This window comes from Gnatocerus cornutus, chromosome 1, assembly GCF_029298725.1.
Source record: "Gnatocerus cornutus isolate USDA-ARS CGAHR chromosome 1, icGnaCorn1.1, whole genome shotgun sequence".
Lineage (NCBI taxonomy): Eukaryota > Metazoa > Arthropoda > Insecta > Coleoptera > Tenebrionidae > Gnatocerus > Gnatocerus cornutus.
The window spans coordinates 33,978,755-33,997,057 of NC_142233.1; the positions used below are offsets into that span (position 1 = coordinate 33,978,755).

Genomic DNA, 18,303 nt, shown 5'->3' on the forward strand with positions numbered 1-18,303 from the left:
CGATTGGTAATGGTTTTGTAACCACGACTTGCCACTTGATTTTCAAATTTAATTTAAAATTTGACATTTATTGAGTTTTACTGTCACTGAATTTTGACATAACGTAACCTAACCTCACAGCCAGTATTCATATCTATTATACAGGGTCCGGCAACACTTGTGTCCACCCCCAAAATCGTCAATAATTTTAAAGATAAAATTTTGAAAATTTGCATACGCTCACAGTTGACAAAGCTCTAGAAGCTGACGCAAAAATTTGTCTTTTATCACCGATAGCTTTGGCGTCGCGACGCCTTAAAAATGTAATTTTTAGTTAATTGTGAGGGTTTGCGATATCAACCTCTAATTTAATTTTTTTTCATATAAATGTATTAAAAATATCTCAGTTGTCATTGTAGATTTAATGCAAATTGTCTTCAAAATTTGAGAAAAAAATGCTGTTTTATCAAGTTAGTTTCCAATTTCATTACGTCAAAATTGGGAACTACGTTTACACCCATCTGTCAACATCTTGTGGCACAAATGACATCTATCCTTTGGCACGCTTTAGATTGTAACAAAAGTCTTACTTGGTGAAATTGTCGCTTTGTCGATGTTAATTAACGATTTCTGGTATCCATAAAGTGCAACATGCCCGTGATAATCAAAATTAACCTTTATAAGAGAGAATGAAGTGACTTGTGGAATTTTCGTGTAAACGTTGCTTGCCACTGCGCTGTCATAATTTTGAAAACTAACTTGATAAAACAACGTTTTTTTCGCAAATTTTAAACACAATTTGCATTAGATTTAAAATAGAAACTCAGATATTTGTATCACAGTTATGTTGAAAAAAAATTGAATTCGCGAATATTTCTGCAAAAACTCAAAAATCGCTGAAAATTATACTTCTTAGGCGTCGCGACGCCAATCAAACCGTGATAAAAAACAAATTTTTGCGTCAATTTCTAGAGCTTTGTCAACTATGAGCGTATGCAAATTTTCAAAATTTTATCTTTAAAATTTAAGACGATTTTAGGGGTGGACACAAGTGTTGCCGGACCCTGTATTTAGGTACAATTATTGTTGGCCCCAAAGGACAGTTCAATTATATTCATACATTTTTATTCTCGCAGCAATTTATTAAACACAAATCGTAAAAACCAAATTGACCAAGAACTTGACAGGAAACAGGTGACAGCCAGACTAATTAGTTTGCCAATTCTTAAAAAACAAAATTTCCTACTTTGAGTTCTTTTATAGATACCTATAAACGACTCCAAATTGAGTACTCTAATGAACCTATTAAAGCGGCAAGTTCGAAAAAAAAAATACAGAGCGTTTATTTTATCTATTCACGCCTAACTTTATTGAAGTAGGCAACCTATTTTACGTGCGACAAACCACTTCGTTTTAATTTTTTATAAATAAATTATAATTAATTAACCCACAAACTGCAATGATACTAAAATTTCAACAATTTGAGAAGATTAAAGTAAATCAAAACCATCCTAATTACACATGTGCATAACAAAAGGGTACAAAAGTGAAGAAAGGCTGGCAAATCTCTTCAGTAGGTCAGAATGTGGCCCTTTTTTTGCAACTTATTTAAGACCAAATACTGTCATCAATCTCTCTCCTTTATTCATTTCTTTGTAATTTTCCTAAAAGGCCAGCATTAATTTTAAAACGCCGGACGTTTTAATCCTGCAAAGAACGACCAACTCGGACAGGAGGAAGCGGATTTTAAGGGCTTTTTATCCGTATATATTTCTTTCTTTTGTGAGAGGACGCGAATTAATGGCAGCCGACATAAAATCGTCGATTTTAAACATGTATCGATATACCAAGACATAATGGATCCCAAACCTAATAAATATAAAAGAACGATTCGTTTTTACGGCGACAAGAATATCGGCCGCATTCTGGAAGCAATTTTTTATAGTGCTTCGGTTAGAATAAAAAAGAAATTAACGCCGTTATTGTCGCCAATAAAACGGAAAAGTTGAGTGCTGTGTTGATCTTATATGTGGCGGTTTATGTCTTAGAATAATGACTTGGCAGGGATGAACAAACTCAGCGATTTGCGCGAATGTTCTTTTACAATTTTATTTTATTGGAGAGACTAAAGTCGGAGTTTGTTTAGCCCTAGTTTGATGCAAACTCTGTTTGTGGGGTGACAAGTAAAGGTGTTATTCTTAGAGCACATTGTAAAGGTTTTATGTTTATGCCTACATCACATAAAAGCAGCTAAACAAAACTTGTCGGATACGGTTTATGCGACAGCAATCAAATTTTGATTGCGTCAAGGGTAACGGCTTTGGCCGAAACACATTAATATGGACATAACAATAAAATGAGAAAGTTTAAATTATAGAAAAAATAAAACGGAAAAAGAAGAAGAATCAAGTGAGCTGTTTTTAATTGTTTGCTAAGAAATTGCTTGATATTTTCTTTTTGTTTGACCTGCAATGCGTATTTTTTTGAGCCCTTTGTGACAACGTGTTAACCTACGTTGCAGCTTTTCACTCAAATACTTTTTCATTAACTTTATAAAATAATATTGTTAGTATTTGGTGTGCCCAGTATTAGATAAAATCTATCACATTTTTATAGTCGGCATAAAAGTGCCCACTATTGTATAACAATATTTTTCGATTCGTTTTGAAGTTTTTAGTTTTCCTTCAGTTAACTTTTTTTACTAAATCACTTGCAAAATCAATTTTGTTTTCCCATGTGTTTTTCCACATTTCGGCACACCCATAACTAATAATGGACAGTGGCGATTATTGAATAACTTACCATAAGTACGCATTTATGATAAAATTCCTAAATAAAAATTAACATTTAACATTTATTTATCACTGTTTGTATCTAATTTGAAATGGTAAAGTGTACTTTTCAAAAAAAGAATGATAAAATGATAAGTAACATCCTGTCAAAATCCTCCTCTGTAATGTGCTCATATTTCATACGAAAGTAAGGTTACTATAGTAAATCCAGCGAGTAAATAGGATGATTTGAATTGTATGGCATGAAACATGGCAACTTGAAATACTCTAGAATTTTCCGTCTTTTTGGGGATATTAATCTCGATTTAAGTTGGTTATGCAACTACGCCTTCCCGCCTTTTTGAGAAATTTGTCAATGATTTGACATTCACTGACATTAGTCATTCTTGACCACTTTAAGATCCACTGTTTGCACTGTTCCTTGGGTTTTGTTGGTAAAATAGTGTTACTAGTTTTTCACTTTTTCTCTTGTACAAATTGTTTTTTGCAAGTTTCATGATGAATAGATTCAAGATCTGTTGGTCAATTTGACCGAAGTTTCCTAATTAGAATGTTGATAATAAAAGATTTGTAACAACTGGACTGCCAATAAAGTTTTGTGTGCCTCTCGATTTCCTGGTGGAAGGACTTACCTGGCACACAGTTTTAAAGTGTGTAAAAATTGAGGGTTTTTGAGGTTTTCTTACGTTAGCAAATTAATGACAAAACACCGAATTAGTCAGTTTGTTGATTCCTTTTTTGTAATCAAGTAATAGGAACCATTTTTATAGCAGTAAATTTAGTAAAAAAAATAAATTTTAAAATTAGTATCATGACAACTATTTTAAATTTGGCGGTTGTTGGTACTAGTTTTTATCGCGCAAATTTGGTTAGAAAACTGTCATCTATTTATTCGTTGGACATATAGTCATACCACAGAATATAAAAAATCCATTTGGAAAAAAAAACAAAAAAGAAAATTGTCTAAGAGTCGAAAAAGACAAAGGAAATTGAGAGAGAAAAAAAGCAGAAAGCAAATGTGCTATTCTGAGCCAAAAAGAAAAGACTTTTACAATAAATAATTTTTATTAGAATAATAACTATTATTATACTAATTTACAATTTTGCGATTTTGGTAATCCTTTAGAGTGTTTTGAAATGGTGCCCACTATTAATCGAGGGCGGTGCCGACTATTGGCAAAAAAGGTGCCCATAATTAGCTTAATGCTGTTTTGTGAATTTTGAAGATTTACGAGTTTTTAACATTATCTGAAGGTTTCCAATAATTTTTACAACAAATTAAAGTTTTTGTGAGGAAAATGACAACAATCATACAAGCGTAGAACAAAAATTCAATTTTATACAGCGTTTTGAAGTTGAAAAATCTGCTAATGGTCCCGATTACACTAGGAAACAAAATGCAAAAAATCCACAACAAATTTTAATGAATTTTTATGAATTCAAGTGCTCTAAATTCGAATATCAACATAGAATAAGTCCAGCTCGTACAGATTGTTTTCTACGAAAAAGCACAGAAAGGCAATTTATACAGTATCTTCTTTCCGCTGTAACTTTTACATTTTTTAGAATAAATTAATAAAGGATAATTTGTTAAAAATCGTAACATTTATACTACATTTTAAGATAAATATTCCAATTAAAAAATCATAGGTGTCGCCAGAGGCACTATCTACTAAAAAATATTAAATATAAAGTATAGCCATGTGACATTTCTTTTAAAAAAGAATTTAATTTTGTATTTGTCGGCCAAATTTTTTTTAAATTCTAAATATGAATACAAGTGTTCTTAAAAAAATATAGCAAAATATTTTTTTTCAAAACTTTAGTAAAATACAGGGTCCGGCAACACTTGTGTCCACCCCTAAAATCGTCTTTAATTTTAAAGATAAAATTTTAGAAATTTGCATACGCTCATAGTTGACAATGCTCTAGAAGCTGACGCAAACATTTGTTTTTTATCACTGATAGTTTTGGTGTCGCGACGCCTTAAAAATGTAACTTTTAGTTATTTGTGAGGGTTTGTGATATCAACCCCTAATTTAATTTTTTTTTCAATACCTATAAATGTGCTAAAAATATCTCAGTTGTCATTTTAGATTCAATGCAAATTGTCTTAAAAATTTGAGAAAAAAATGCTGTTTTATCAAGTTAGTTTCCAATTTCATTACGTCAAAATTGAGAACTACGTTTACACCCATCACAAAAAAGTTATAACATGTGATAATATCGTTTTGTTTCACCCAGTAACTAAAAAAATTGACCTGCAGGGTTTGATCTACTGGTGAAAATGTTGATAGAAACACAATTTAAAAATAATTAGACTGGTTTCATTCTTAGAGAAAATCTGTGTTCCCTAGTGTTTTGGTACTTTTATCCCAGCTAGCCACTCGTTTATTAACTTTGCTGTAAATGCAAATAAATATTAATTTGAACACGTGCCTTCTATTCTATGTTTATTAACTCTGTTATTAAACTGTAATTACAAAGTTTACATAATGTGATTTATTTGTGCCAATAAAGTTGTGTTAATTAACTTTCAATCTTCACACCTCTCGAAACGCTTTTTTCTTGTATCGGCAATTGTAAAAATACGCGGTGAAAGTGAAAGGTTTGCCCTCCCATCCCATCATTCAGTTTTGCAAAAACATGGAAGACATCAATTTAAGAGATGTCAATTCTTCGCTTGTTTAAAAACCATTAAACCTGTAAAACCAACAATGGGTATCTGTTTTTTGTCAGATTTCCCTGACGAAGCATTTTTAAAAATTAAATTTTGCTCAAAACTGTGTTTTAGGGAAAGCATTATCGAATCCGGACGTCGACTGAAAACTAAAAATGACAGCCATAAATCAAGCAAGCTTTGAATAATATCCATATGCCAAGCAAGACTGGCAGAAACGGTCGCAACCACTGAGCTCATAATCTACGCTTCGTTGCTGCCCTCTATGAAATAGTAGCGGAAACTACCAACCCTACACTAGTCCTTCGAACGGTTGGACGGAGACAAATGACGGTATTCAAAGCTGGAAAGCTCGACCGACACACAGCGCCACAAAAGCTCATACATAATAAGCAGGAACTAAAACCGCAGCCTTCTTTGGCGGAGACGTTTAGTGAGAGTATTTTTTACACTTTTGATTCTTTTCGTCGTTGAAACGAGAAAAATGAGTTTGGGGCGGCGGTGAGATGCTTCCGCCCCTCTTCATCCCGTCGTCAAATCCTATTCTAGCACGTTTTAACTAACCCGAACTAGTATTAGGTCGGCGGTTGTTGGGCGGCGGGGTTGAGAGGGCTTCCATTGTTTTAATCGAACTCATCTCGAGTTCTCATTTCGTGCAAATGTTAGCGGCCATGGCGGGGGAATATTAGCGCTCCTAAGGGTGGCCCGAGTTAGGGGTGGAGAGAAAGGGGTGACCGGCTTTATCGAGCAGAATTCTGCGTTTAATCTAACTTGCGATCTATTTGTTGAAGCCATATTCTCTCTTCCATGAGCTCGTTTGCTTTCAAGCACCAAATGGACCCCAGTAATGGCACGGTTCTGTTTCTATTGTCATATATACGGGAATGCTGGGCCCAGTGGAATTGGATGCTGGTGTTTTTCTTTAATTTACTTTGTCTCTTGTACTAATTAAATAATTTTGTAGAGAGCGAGTCGAGTTTCTTTTACTTTGTGCGCATATTTCAAGTGAGTCGCTACTGGAATTTCTACATCCCTTATAATGTGGACTTTTATTCTCTTCAATGTTTGCTTGTTTTTCTAAACGTTTAACCTTCATTTTTCACACCTCTCCGAAAACAAACAGAGTTAAACCTTTGCTTACCATTCGCCACATTATAACTCTATAGAGGAAATCTGGCTCGAAATATTTTACGTAAACAACAAGAAAATCACAGCCTCGCTGCTGACAATCAAGCTTTAACCATAGATAAATAATTCTTACCTTAATTAATTACTTCATTTAATTATACCAACTGAGCTATTTACCTGGAATATGTTCGATAAATTTGATGCGACAATCAAATGCGAACTAAATTTGGAAATTCAGAGCACATGAAAAGCCTAATGTTGTTATGTGAGCTATAAATAAATCAATCCTATTTATGAGTGATTACATTCAATTCACTAAGAAACTCAAAGTGCCACACTGTATTTTCACCATTTTCAGTTCATTTTTACGCCCAAAATCAATGTTTGCTTCTCCGTTTTTTCGAAAGCGTGCAAGAATTGTAGCTTTGAAAAACACAGAAATTTGTAGTTAACCTCAAACTACTCAATCAAAACTCTTGTGAACTCACCTTTAGGTCAGTTGACAAAAATTTCTCCATTTCTATTGGTTGAGTTTATCCACTACGCACTTTTAAGCTCACTAAATTGGCACAAAAAAATCAACGAACGTGTCAAATTACCCGAAGTCACTTTAGCTAGATTTAAGACTTTAACCTCACTTTTCTTGTGAAATTTGAGGGGTTAGTGGAGCCATGGCCCCGCGACAACAGTCGCCCTCTTAACTTATGAAAACCACTAGACGGCGAAAGACATTTTGCAAGGATAATTTTCGCCATTTTCACGGCAATTCTTCTTGTTTTTGCGACGAAAACCGATTGAATTTTTTACAAATTTTTGACACCACTTCGGTTAGGATCGGATGCGAGCGGTAAACTACTCCGTACCAACCTACAAAAATGAAACTAAAAATAAAACTTTGTTTGTTATCAACATCTTTGTGTCTTAGTTTAGCTTCAAATATCCTTTAAAAATTTATCTGTGATTTGTCTTTGTCGATTTTTATTTTTTTGATGCGTTTAGTTAGGTCCTGTCATATTGACAGCTCATAAATTTTCGCGTATGATTTTTGTTGAATTTGTTTTTTGATTAAAAAATAGATAAAAAATAGAATAAGTATTTAAATAAAATTAATTTGGAAGATTTAAAGAGTATGAAGTTAGCTCATTGCTGTCAGTCTACTCTCCTGTGTAAATTTTTGAAAATTCTTGGGTGTAAATTAAGCTTTCAATTTTTTAGAGAGAAAATTGAATGTAGCGTTTTTTGAGGTTAAGACGTTGTTGAAAGTTGAGCTTTTTAATCAACAATTAATTAAAAATTTGTTGCAAAAGTTGTGGCAATCTTCGTTAAGGTTAAACGCTTTTGCCAACTGTTACCGATAAAAATTACTAGGAACTGCTGCCAACTTAACTTTTTAAAGACTACAGTCGTGATCAAAATATTTTGCACGTAATTTTTTTGACATTTTGAAAATTTGAGTGTAGTCTATGCATTACTGTCAATTTGACATGTGAAACTTACGCAATTTTGTCAAAAGGGACAGTAATAATGAAATAAATAAACAGTGCTTTACATTTTATGACAATCAAATCATTATAACTTTGATGTTCAAAATTATTTGATCGCGACTGTATAGTATTAAATATTCTTTATTCATATAGTGGGTGTTAAATGTTTTTTTGCTACTTTCTCGAGGTTCTTAATTCGACAGCCATTTTTAGGATCTAATTAATCGAATCAAAAATTTCAAATTTTCCACTTAAAATATTGTTGGTACTACTGAAAATTGAAGAGCTGTCACGATATTGCCTAAACTAACCTTACTTTTCAAATTTATTTGTGCGTGGTTGGTGCCAAAGGTAAACACGGGCCATAAAATTACTTTGAAAAGACATATTTGATGTAAAAAGGTTAATTTAGGCATAAAGCGACGTTACACAGTAACAGATTACGCAGTCACATAACCTTCGAAATTTCGAGCGGAAAATTTAAAGTTTAACATTTTTTAATTAATTTTTTTACTAATGCCATAATAAGGTAGAGTTATAAAAATAGCTGTCAGATTAAGAATTCTCTTGAGCACAATCCGCCAATAGCCAAATTTAATTTGACGAATCGAAAAAGCAGGCAAAAAAATAAAATTCAAATTTCCTTGAAGTTTTTTAAAAATGCTGCATTAAAAAACGTTAAAGATAAGAATGAACCCAAAAATAGCAATAATGCTACAATAATAATTGCTTTCGCCGTATCCCGACAAGACTCCATCATTTCCGCCCTGCATAATTCAAATATAGCAACCTGTAATTAAACTATAACATAATAATCAATTTAATTTGCCGATGACGTGGTACGCAATTATCCACAGTTTATGAAAGTAGCAACAATAATAAATGCGAAATATCGTCGAATTTCTGATGATCCACAGCCAACACGTGTTATATTCCCAACGTAATTTTTTTCACGTTGAGGGGTGGCGGTTAAGGGGGGTTGAGGTTACAGGTCAAAGTGAATTCGACCTCGCAGGTTTACAACAGCCGTTTTGATCCCACGGTCATCTCCGCTGGACTAAGCACTTCTCTTCTCTTTCTTACAGTCAAAACCAGTTCAAGACGATCGTTACATTGACAGGGGTGTCGTGAGAATTGCCTCGATGACCACTTGCTCATTTCCATTAATTATTATTTGGTTGGGGTGTTTTGTTTGAGTAAATAAAACGGACAGTTTCCAGACCGGACGTTAAATATTAGAAGAAGTCCAAGACGCTCCGAAGAGGTTCAATGTTTAGAGAGTCCTGCATTGACGAGATAAACTGGTAATTTAATATGAAGTGTGTTGGGTCCTGTTTGGGAATTCGACCTTTTCACCCTTTACACGTGGCTGCGGCTCTGGCACGTGTCTAAATTTTTAAAAAGGGTCCCGTAAGAGGATCCTGGACCTTTGATCCTTGACTTGTTGACAAGTGGCGTATTCTTCGGGGCACTTGTGCCCTCGCAAAACTGGTTTTCTGTTTCGGGACGATCAATTCTTCCCCCGATAAAAGGGGTAGTTTTAATAATAATTAGTTCTAACTTCCGCCTTGTCTAATGGATTAGAACTAAACAGCTCGCTCTCCCTCTCGGATATTTTTTCCGGGCCCAAAATTAAACAAGCCATAAAAAGCCCTTTTGATGGAACATCCCGAAATATCGTAATACGCGGCCATTAATTAAAAACGTCGTTTGGCAGCAATTAGCTAGATGAAACCCTCAAAGCAGCAGCGACTCTTCAGCCGGACTGCATTTGACATCCAAGAGTGCCGCGGATCGCTGTGATTAATGAGCGGGACAATTGCCCATCGCCACCCCCTTTACCCCTATATCCGGCCTACTCGGGATAAGAAGAAGGGTTAAAGCAATATGACGTCCACGATTCATTAGCGATTGCGACATTTTATATTTTGTAAACAGAACTCCACTGTTTGATCTGTCAATAGATTTGTATTTTTATTAATTACCGATGGTGAAAGCTTCTTGGAATCATTACAGCGTAACTGAAGAAAGTGCACACAAAAATATCAAGTTACAGTTTATTTATTCACCGCAAGGGTCAAAGGCCGAATTTTGGACCACCGATATATCTTCATCGCTTCAAATAGAAATATCTGCGGTAATCCCGCTTGCATTCAAGTGCACTTTTATCTTGAGTTTCATTGTATCGCAGTTGGGAAACTATAAATACCTAAACTAATAACTAGATATAACTAGATTGGAGAGAACGGCGAAATGAATATACCGTCGAGGAAAATAGAAAACAACAAGAGTCCAATGAAGTATAAACAACTCTAGTCAAACTAAAGTTTCCATGATATAAAACAGTAATGAAGCATGTATCGCTTCTGTATGGAAGCTAATGCTACTGGAATCCTTGGAGAGATAATTAAAGTCTGTCGCCAGCTAACGAAGCTAAACACACACATTCATCACTCCACCGCCCCAACTCATACTCTCCAATGCCGCCCCCGGACTTTATCCCGCACCAAGGCCCGTATAATTATGTACTGTGTGTTTATCCAATGAGATTAGATTGAAACCGATACCAATCGATTTTCTTCGGAAGACAAACAAAAAACAAAAAAACTTCACAAGTTAGGTGGCCATCTGAGGAAAATCTTTTGTAAGAAAGGTTTAAATGTCTTAAACTAATATTTCTAGAATTTTAAATTTGCGGAAAATATGGAAAAGCTATACATTTTGAAAACTAAATCTTCTGTCCAATTTGAACAGTGCAGTTTCTTTACAGATGTTTAAAGATATCTCACTCATATTTCGCTTAAAGAAGTGTTCGAATTTTTAACGTACGTTATAAAATAACCAAATTAGTAGCGTTTAAAGTTGCGAAAAATTTAAAAATTAAAGAAGAAATAATAGATAGGTAGCTAAATACTTTAAGCGATTTTTCAATTTTTTGACTTTTGAACCTAAATATCTCTGGAACTATGAGAGATACAAAAATGCGGTTTTCACCATCGTTTTCTTCGACGTTCAGCCGATAAAAATCGTTTATTATCTACCTAAAATTAAAAGTTTGAAAAAAATAAAAAAAATCAAGTTTATAAACTTAATTTGGTCGATATCTCGCTTATTTATGAGCAATCTTGTCAAACAGACAAACAAAAGTGTTTCTCCAATAGATAAGAATTTAAATTTGAATAGAAAAAAGTGACACATTTTTAACAAAAAATAACCAATTCAATAATCCGGTCAATTTTGCTTATTTTACGAAGAATTTTACGCAAAATCTAAAACTGGGCTAATTTTGTAAGTACGTTAACTAATAATTTAATTAAAAGTAAACAAAATACGCAATTTTTTTTTCATAGAACTTTGAAACTTTTTGTAATTCAAAAAATAAAAATTTCTAAAATCTGAGTCTGTAGTCCCAGAATTTTGAAATCCGGTGCACATAATAAATGAGCTAATAGTAGCAAACCTCCCAAATTTCATCGCTGTAGAGCCAACACAAACAAAGATACATTATTTTTTCTCAAATTTTAAAACTTTTTGGTTAATGTCAAAAATAAAAATTTCTAAAATCTCAGTTTATTGCTACAAAACTTTGAAATTTGGTACAGTTAATAAGTGAGGCAGTAGTAGTATCCTCCACAAATTTCATTGCACTAGCTCCAACACAACAAAAGATACAATTGTTTTTCATAGAGTTCGGAAACTTTTTGTAATCCTAAAAATAAAAATTTCTAAAATCTGAGTCAGTTGTCCCAGAATTTTGTAATTTCGCACAGTTAAAAAACAAGTTAAAAGTAGCAACTTTCTCAGATTTAATTGCTGTGGCACTAACACAAACAAAAATTTAATTTTTTTATCATAGAATTTTGAAACTTTTTGTAGTTCTAAATATACAAATTTTTAAAATCTGTGTTTGTTGTTGTAGAATTTTGAAATTCGGTGCATATAATAAATGAACCAAGGTTGGTAATCAAGCAACCAAAGATACAATTTTTGTTCATAAAATTTTGAAACTTTTTGTAGTTTTAAAAATAAAAAAATGTAATATCTGAGTCTGTTGTCCCAAAATATTCTAACTTGCTACAGTTAATAAATGACTTAACAGTAGTAACGCTCTCAAATTTCATCGCTGTAGCGCCAACACAAATAAAGATACATATTTTTTTCTAAAATTTTTTAAACTTTTTGTTTAATCTCAAAAATAAAAAATTCTAAAATCAGAAACTGTTACTAAAAAATTTTGAAATTTGGTACAGTTAATAAATGAGGTAAGAGTAGTATCCTCCCCAAATTTCATTGTTGTAGCGCCAACACAAACAAAAATACATTATTTTTTCTAAAATTTTGAAATTTTTTGGTTAATGTCAAAAGTAAAAATTTCTAAAATCTGAGTCTGTTGCTACAAAATTTTAAAATTTGGTACAGTTAATCATTGAGGTAAAAGTAGTATTCTCCCCAAATTTCATTGCAGTGGCATCAGCACAACCAAAGATACAATTTTTGTTCGAAGAATATTAAAGTTTTGTAGTTCTAAAAACATTTTTTTCAAAAATCTGAGTCTGTTGTTTTAGAATTTGTAATTTAATAGAAGTAACCCTTCCAAATTTCATTGACACAAATAAATATGCATTATTTTTCCTAAAATTTAGAAACATTTTGGTTAATGCCAAAAATTAAAATTTCTTAAATTAATTCAATCAACTATACACCATTTTACGCAGAATCTAAAACTGGGCAATACTTTTATGTACGTTAATAAATAAATGAATTAGAATAGAAGCGTTTAAAGTTGCGGGTAGTGAATTCTGTGTGTCTATACGAGAAAACCTCGATAACTCCGAAATTAAGACAGAGCGAAATATTTTTACTATCGTTTTTCTCGCGTTTTTTTACTTAAGAATCCGGTCTTAAAAGTTCGAAATCATAAATTAAAAAAAAATTCAAGTCAGTTATTTTACGACTAAAAATCAGTTTTTTTAGGTTTTAATTTTTTGAAACTTTATATTTCTGAATAAAAATTGCGTTAATCTCTCGCACTGTAGCTTTGGGTTTTCCTTATCATTGCCTGGTGTAAATTCCAGCCCGCGTTTTGGAATCGAACTGTAATCGATTTCCGTTAAAAAAAACTTCTAAACAGCGGCTATTGTGAGTCGTTCATTGCAATTGAAAGGTAGTCAGAAGGTGCGATGTCGACGCTGATAGGCGCTACTATTGCTACGTGGGGCATAAATAGAATTGACTACATTCCACTTAACCCATAATCGAGACAAATCAATGCCAATAGGCCACTAATAACATGAAACAATTACCATTCGCCAGCTTATCTCATCACATATCGCGGTAGGTCCGGTGCCTGTTCTGTTTGCAAAAATACAAAACGAAAAAGAACGGCGTTTGTTTCGTAAACAAGTTGGGGAAAAAATCCACTTTCACTTAGTTCGACATATCGGAAAAATGAAAACTAACAAAACCGAGTTGTTTTAAGTTGTTTTCGTAACGGATCTGGACGTAATTGAAAGGGGGCGTCTATATGAAATAATCCAATTATGGATTTTTTTTAGATTTTATTATCACAGTTTACACTGGATTTTTTGATGATATTTTACAATAACGGATTACTTTTTTCGGACCGGAAATTAATTCTGCTCGGGAGAATGTTGGGGAAGGATTATTTTTCATGATTCTTTCTGACAATCAACTTTTTGTGATTAATTTGACATTTGTTCTATTCGAACATGTGTACAAGCGACGATTAAAAATTCACTTTAAACCGCGCAGGGTTTGATATCCTTCATATTAAAGTAGCGCGCTTTCGGGACATTTTAAATTTTAAATTTGGGGTCCAACATTTGAGTTACAAACCGTTTTAACGGGACAGAGTAGAACAAATCTAAATCAATCTAATCATAAACTAATGAGGTGTTAATTAGTTGTGGTTACACCACGAGCGATTATCAACTCTCCATGTACACGCGGCTTTAGCCCCGATTCCGATCAAAAAATCGCGCTTTTTCCACCAGCGATGCGTTTTTTAATTAAGTTATGAGCTTTTGCGGCCGCTGCTTAGGAGAGGTCAAGTTTTGGATGACTGAACGAGCGCGGAATTATGAAGCAATTTACTGCTAATTGTGTTCTCTTGTTCCCTTTTCCTAATTACCTTAACAATGAAAAGCAATATAGTTTTTAACTATTAAATGCTCGCTAATAAAAGCTTGAATTTTTAATTTTGGTTTTAATTATTTGTCCGTGCAAAAATCCATCGCCGATGCAAAATTGCATTACTTTCATCGGCGTGAAGATAAAATTTTGCACCACACGTGACATTTCCTCAAAGACAAAGATTAATGCCCCAGAGGCGACAAAAGGACCAAATATTTACCTCCTGTTAGCTCCCCATTCCACGTCCATCCTGTCCTCTCGACATTTAGCTAGCCTTCCATCAAATTTAATGATATACACACCCGAGACTGATGCACCATTATTTTTCATTATTAACGTTCCGCTAGTTTTCAAAATTGCATTTGCCACATGCTAAACGTTTACTGGAAACAGTCGATTCCTTATGTCATGTAGGAATTTTAAACTCACGGATGATGAGTGAACTTAATTCGTCCGACAATGAAAAAGTGAGGACAAACGTAATGACCTATTGATGAGTTGACATTGATACTTGGATGGGAAAAAGAGAGATGAGAGCTTGCAATTTTTATCACTGGAATGCGGTAAATCATGGAAATATTGTTACGATACTTTAATTATGGATGCTAAATTGATGGAAATGGTTTAAAGTGAATTTATTAATGGGGTCCATCACTTGGAGCGCGTGGATCGACGATTAGTTTTCTGGAAGCTGGTTTTAGTGCCATTTGTGAATACTGCAAATTTGTTTTTCAAATATTTTTTCTTCTTTGTGGGTGACAAATTTTATGCATTCGAATTTTCTGGATCTCTTTAAAAAAAGGTTTAAAAAATCTGCTGATTCTGGAAGCTTTTAAAATTTTGGCAATTTTCAAAACTTTCACTCTAGTTCTCTTCACACTGTAATTTTTTAATGTTTGCTCTTACAACAACAAAATTTGTGAAAGGTGCTAGCCTTAAGTAATTTATTAAAAATTACGTCAAAAAATAAAATTTTTGTAAAATTAATTTTGAGAACTACGAAAATTTTCTGAATTTTTTTCAGCATACTGTAATTCCTTTGTTTTTTGTGTTACAGTAATTAAATTTGAGGAAACTGCGAGTATTGAATAACTTATTTAAAGCACCAAATTTCAAAAATTTACATCTTAAGGTACCACTTTTATAAACTTTTATTTTGAGAGCTCTGAAAATGTTCTCAACTTTTTTTAACACACTGTAATTTTTCTATTTTTTTGTGTAACAGTAATAAAATTTATAAAAATTACGAGTTTTGAGCAACTTATTAGAAGTACCAAATTTTAAAAATGTATATTAAAAGGTACCAATTTTTAAATTTTTATTTTGAGTGCTCTGAAAGTTTTTTAAATTTTTTTTCAAGGTTTAAGGCTCTAATTTCTTCATTTTTGATGTCATCATAACAAAATTTGTGGAGGATTCTAGCCTTAAGCGATTTATTAAAAATACCAAATTTTGAAAATGTATATTAAAAGGCATCATTTTTAATTTTTTTTTATTTTAATAGGTTTTTTCACATTTTCACATTTTTTTTAAATGCTGTAATTTCTTCATTTTTGGTGTTACAATAACAAAATTTGTGGAGGTTACTTGTCTTAAGCAGTTTAATAAAAGTGTCAAATTTTAAAAGTGTACATAAAAGAATACAATTTTTAGAAATTTTTATTTTAAAAGCTCTAAATATTTTCTCAATTTTATTTACGACAATGTAATTTATTTATTTTTGATGTTACAATGAACTAGCCTTGAGTAGTTTATTAAAAATACTAAATTCCAAAACTGTACATAAAAGGGTACAATTTTTGAAAATTTTTATTTTGAGGATTTTAAAAAGAAATCAGTTTTATTTACGACAATGTAATTTTCTCACTTTTTTAACACATTTTTAGTCCGTATTTTTTGTGTTACGCTAATTAAATTTTTGAAAATTATGCATCATGAGCAACTTATTAAAAGTACCAAATTTCAAAAATTAAAATTTAAAGGTACTATTTTTGAAAAATTTTATTATAAGAGCTCTGAAAATTGCTCAACGACTCTTTAAAAGTACCAAAATTCGAAAATTTACCCCAAAGAATACCATTTTTACAATTTTTCATTTTGACATCTTTGAAAATTTTCTCATTTTTTTTCAACACACTGTAATTTCTTCATTTTTAATGATTTTTATTGATAAAAAATATTACCCTCGAACACCTTATTAAAATTACCCAATTTCGAAAATTTACCACAAAGGCTACAATTTTTCAAGTTTGCCTATAGACCAAAAAATTAGGTGTGCCCAAAAGAAAACTTATTTTACAAATATCTCTAAATTTTCCTTTAAATTTCTTCACTAGAATAATTGTTTTTAATTGCAGTTTTTTTAAATGAGTTCAGCTTGAAACTCTGAGGAAGTACAGAGCGCAGTGTAAATATTGAGTTTAATTTCTGTATATTCCCAAGTAGAAAAACAATTCAATGTTAATATGCGATTAGTGTAACCATTCCTATCCTTCCAACTGTTATTTCAGGTGAATAATTTAGTTGTGTAACTTATTCATCGACTGCAAATTTCCACATTCAGCTTCATTTTAATCTCATCTTGCAGTCGCTTGTTTCCAGAATGTATATTTAATTCCCCGATAATATAATAGCGTTGGCGCGAAAAAACGCGCCAAACATGTGCTCCCATGTAAACAAAACTTTGCGCCTTTTGAATAACCGTAGGATTGAGATCCTGTCTACATGTCCTTTAAAATATGTTTGTGATATATTCACGTGATTAAAAATTCCTTTACACCGTCCTCCCAAACTTCGCGCCCGCATTTCACATAAACACATTTAAATTTAATTTGAATAAAACATCTGAGGAACACGAAATTCGTTAACTTACTCACCAATTCCAGCAAAATTCTTCGCCTCGAAACCACCGGGGTAATTTCAACCCTCATTTCTTCTTCCATCTCCAAGCCAAAGCAGCTCCGATTCCTGCAAGAGAGACAAAGAGGCGGATAACAAACGTGTCGCCGAGGGACCCCAAGTAATATCTCAGGGCGAATTCTATGCTTATAATTAAAACTTTGCAAATTCCGTTGATGTACTTGATGAAAATGAGAGAAAATTGAATCCATAAATAATGTATGCGGTAGAGCTCTGTAAGACCGACGCGTTTCATGCACGGAAAGATAAAAGCGATCGCGCTGCCTCCAAATGGAAAATAATGGAGGATTGGATATTGGTCGGTAAATATAATTATTTATTAACAAACATCAAATTTTGTTGTGTAAACAGTAATTATGGAATACTTCATTCATGTGTAATGCCTTTTGATGTACCTTTTATATTTTAATAAGCGAGCTTGCTCGATAAATAGCCAATTTTTCCAAAAGAGACGCGCCGAAACCCAAATTTCACCCTTTTTCTCATCATTATATTCACTCGTCTTTTGATTCTCGGAATATTAAACGCTCCGATCTACATATTAAAAGCGACGAATCAACCTGCTCCCGATTCACACGCTGACCACCCTTAATTTATACAAATACTTCCCCATCTTACCGTCTTGCGGGAGAGGGATGGAGCTGCTTTTGCACCTATGCGAGCTGGGAGCTAGACAGAGACTATTGCAGGAGACAAGACGAACCGGTTAGATAAGGCTCTGAGATTTCTTCGGATTTTGATCCATTAATTTAGTATCAAATCCAACACCGATTCGGGCGAACCTCTCGCGCGCGCGAAAACGAATAGAAATTTTTATTACCGTGTAGATTAGATCGTTTGCGGATTATTTTCGCTAAGGTAAGTCCTGGAAAGCCCCGAAAAAATTTCGGTGATTTTCAAAAGAGGTGAAGGGATTGGGTGCATGCAGTCCAAGAAACCCAAGTGCAAGTGATTGTCAATTTTTATTTTAATTGCCGCCGCTGGTGTAAAAATATTCCGGGCGAATTTCCGGGCGATGCCCCCGCGAGCGCTTCCGCCCCATGCCCCTGTTTATTTCCTAGCCTAGGAAAACGCGCACAATTTCCCGGTAAAAATGTCAAACGGCTCGTGTTTCAAATTTGGCATTTCCGTTTCCCGTCTTAAGAGGGGAAGTTTTCGATGGGGCATA

The 18,303-nt window shown here is 33.2% G+C and overlaps 1 protein-coding gene across 2 annotated transcripts in view; it reads right to left on the reverse strand.

Moving 5' to 3' along the window:
• Positions 1-18,303, reverse strand: part of pros (homeobox protein prospero) — a 101,690-nt gene that overhangs the window by 79,357 nt on the left and 4,030 nt on the right. The window contains exon 2 of one of the 2 annotated variants that reach the window (XM_088030847.1): positions 17,093-17,183. The gene's annotated coding sequence lies outside the window, so the exon portion shown is untranslated. Of the gene's footprint in view, positions 1-7,067; positions 7,088-17,092; positions 17,184-18,303 lie in introns of those variants that run through there. The other variant, XM_088030869.1, reaches the window with a different exon arrangement.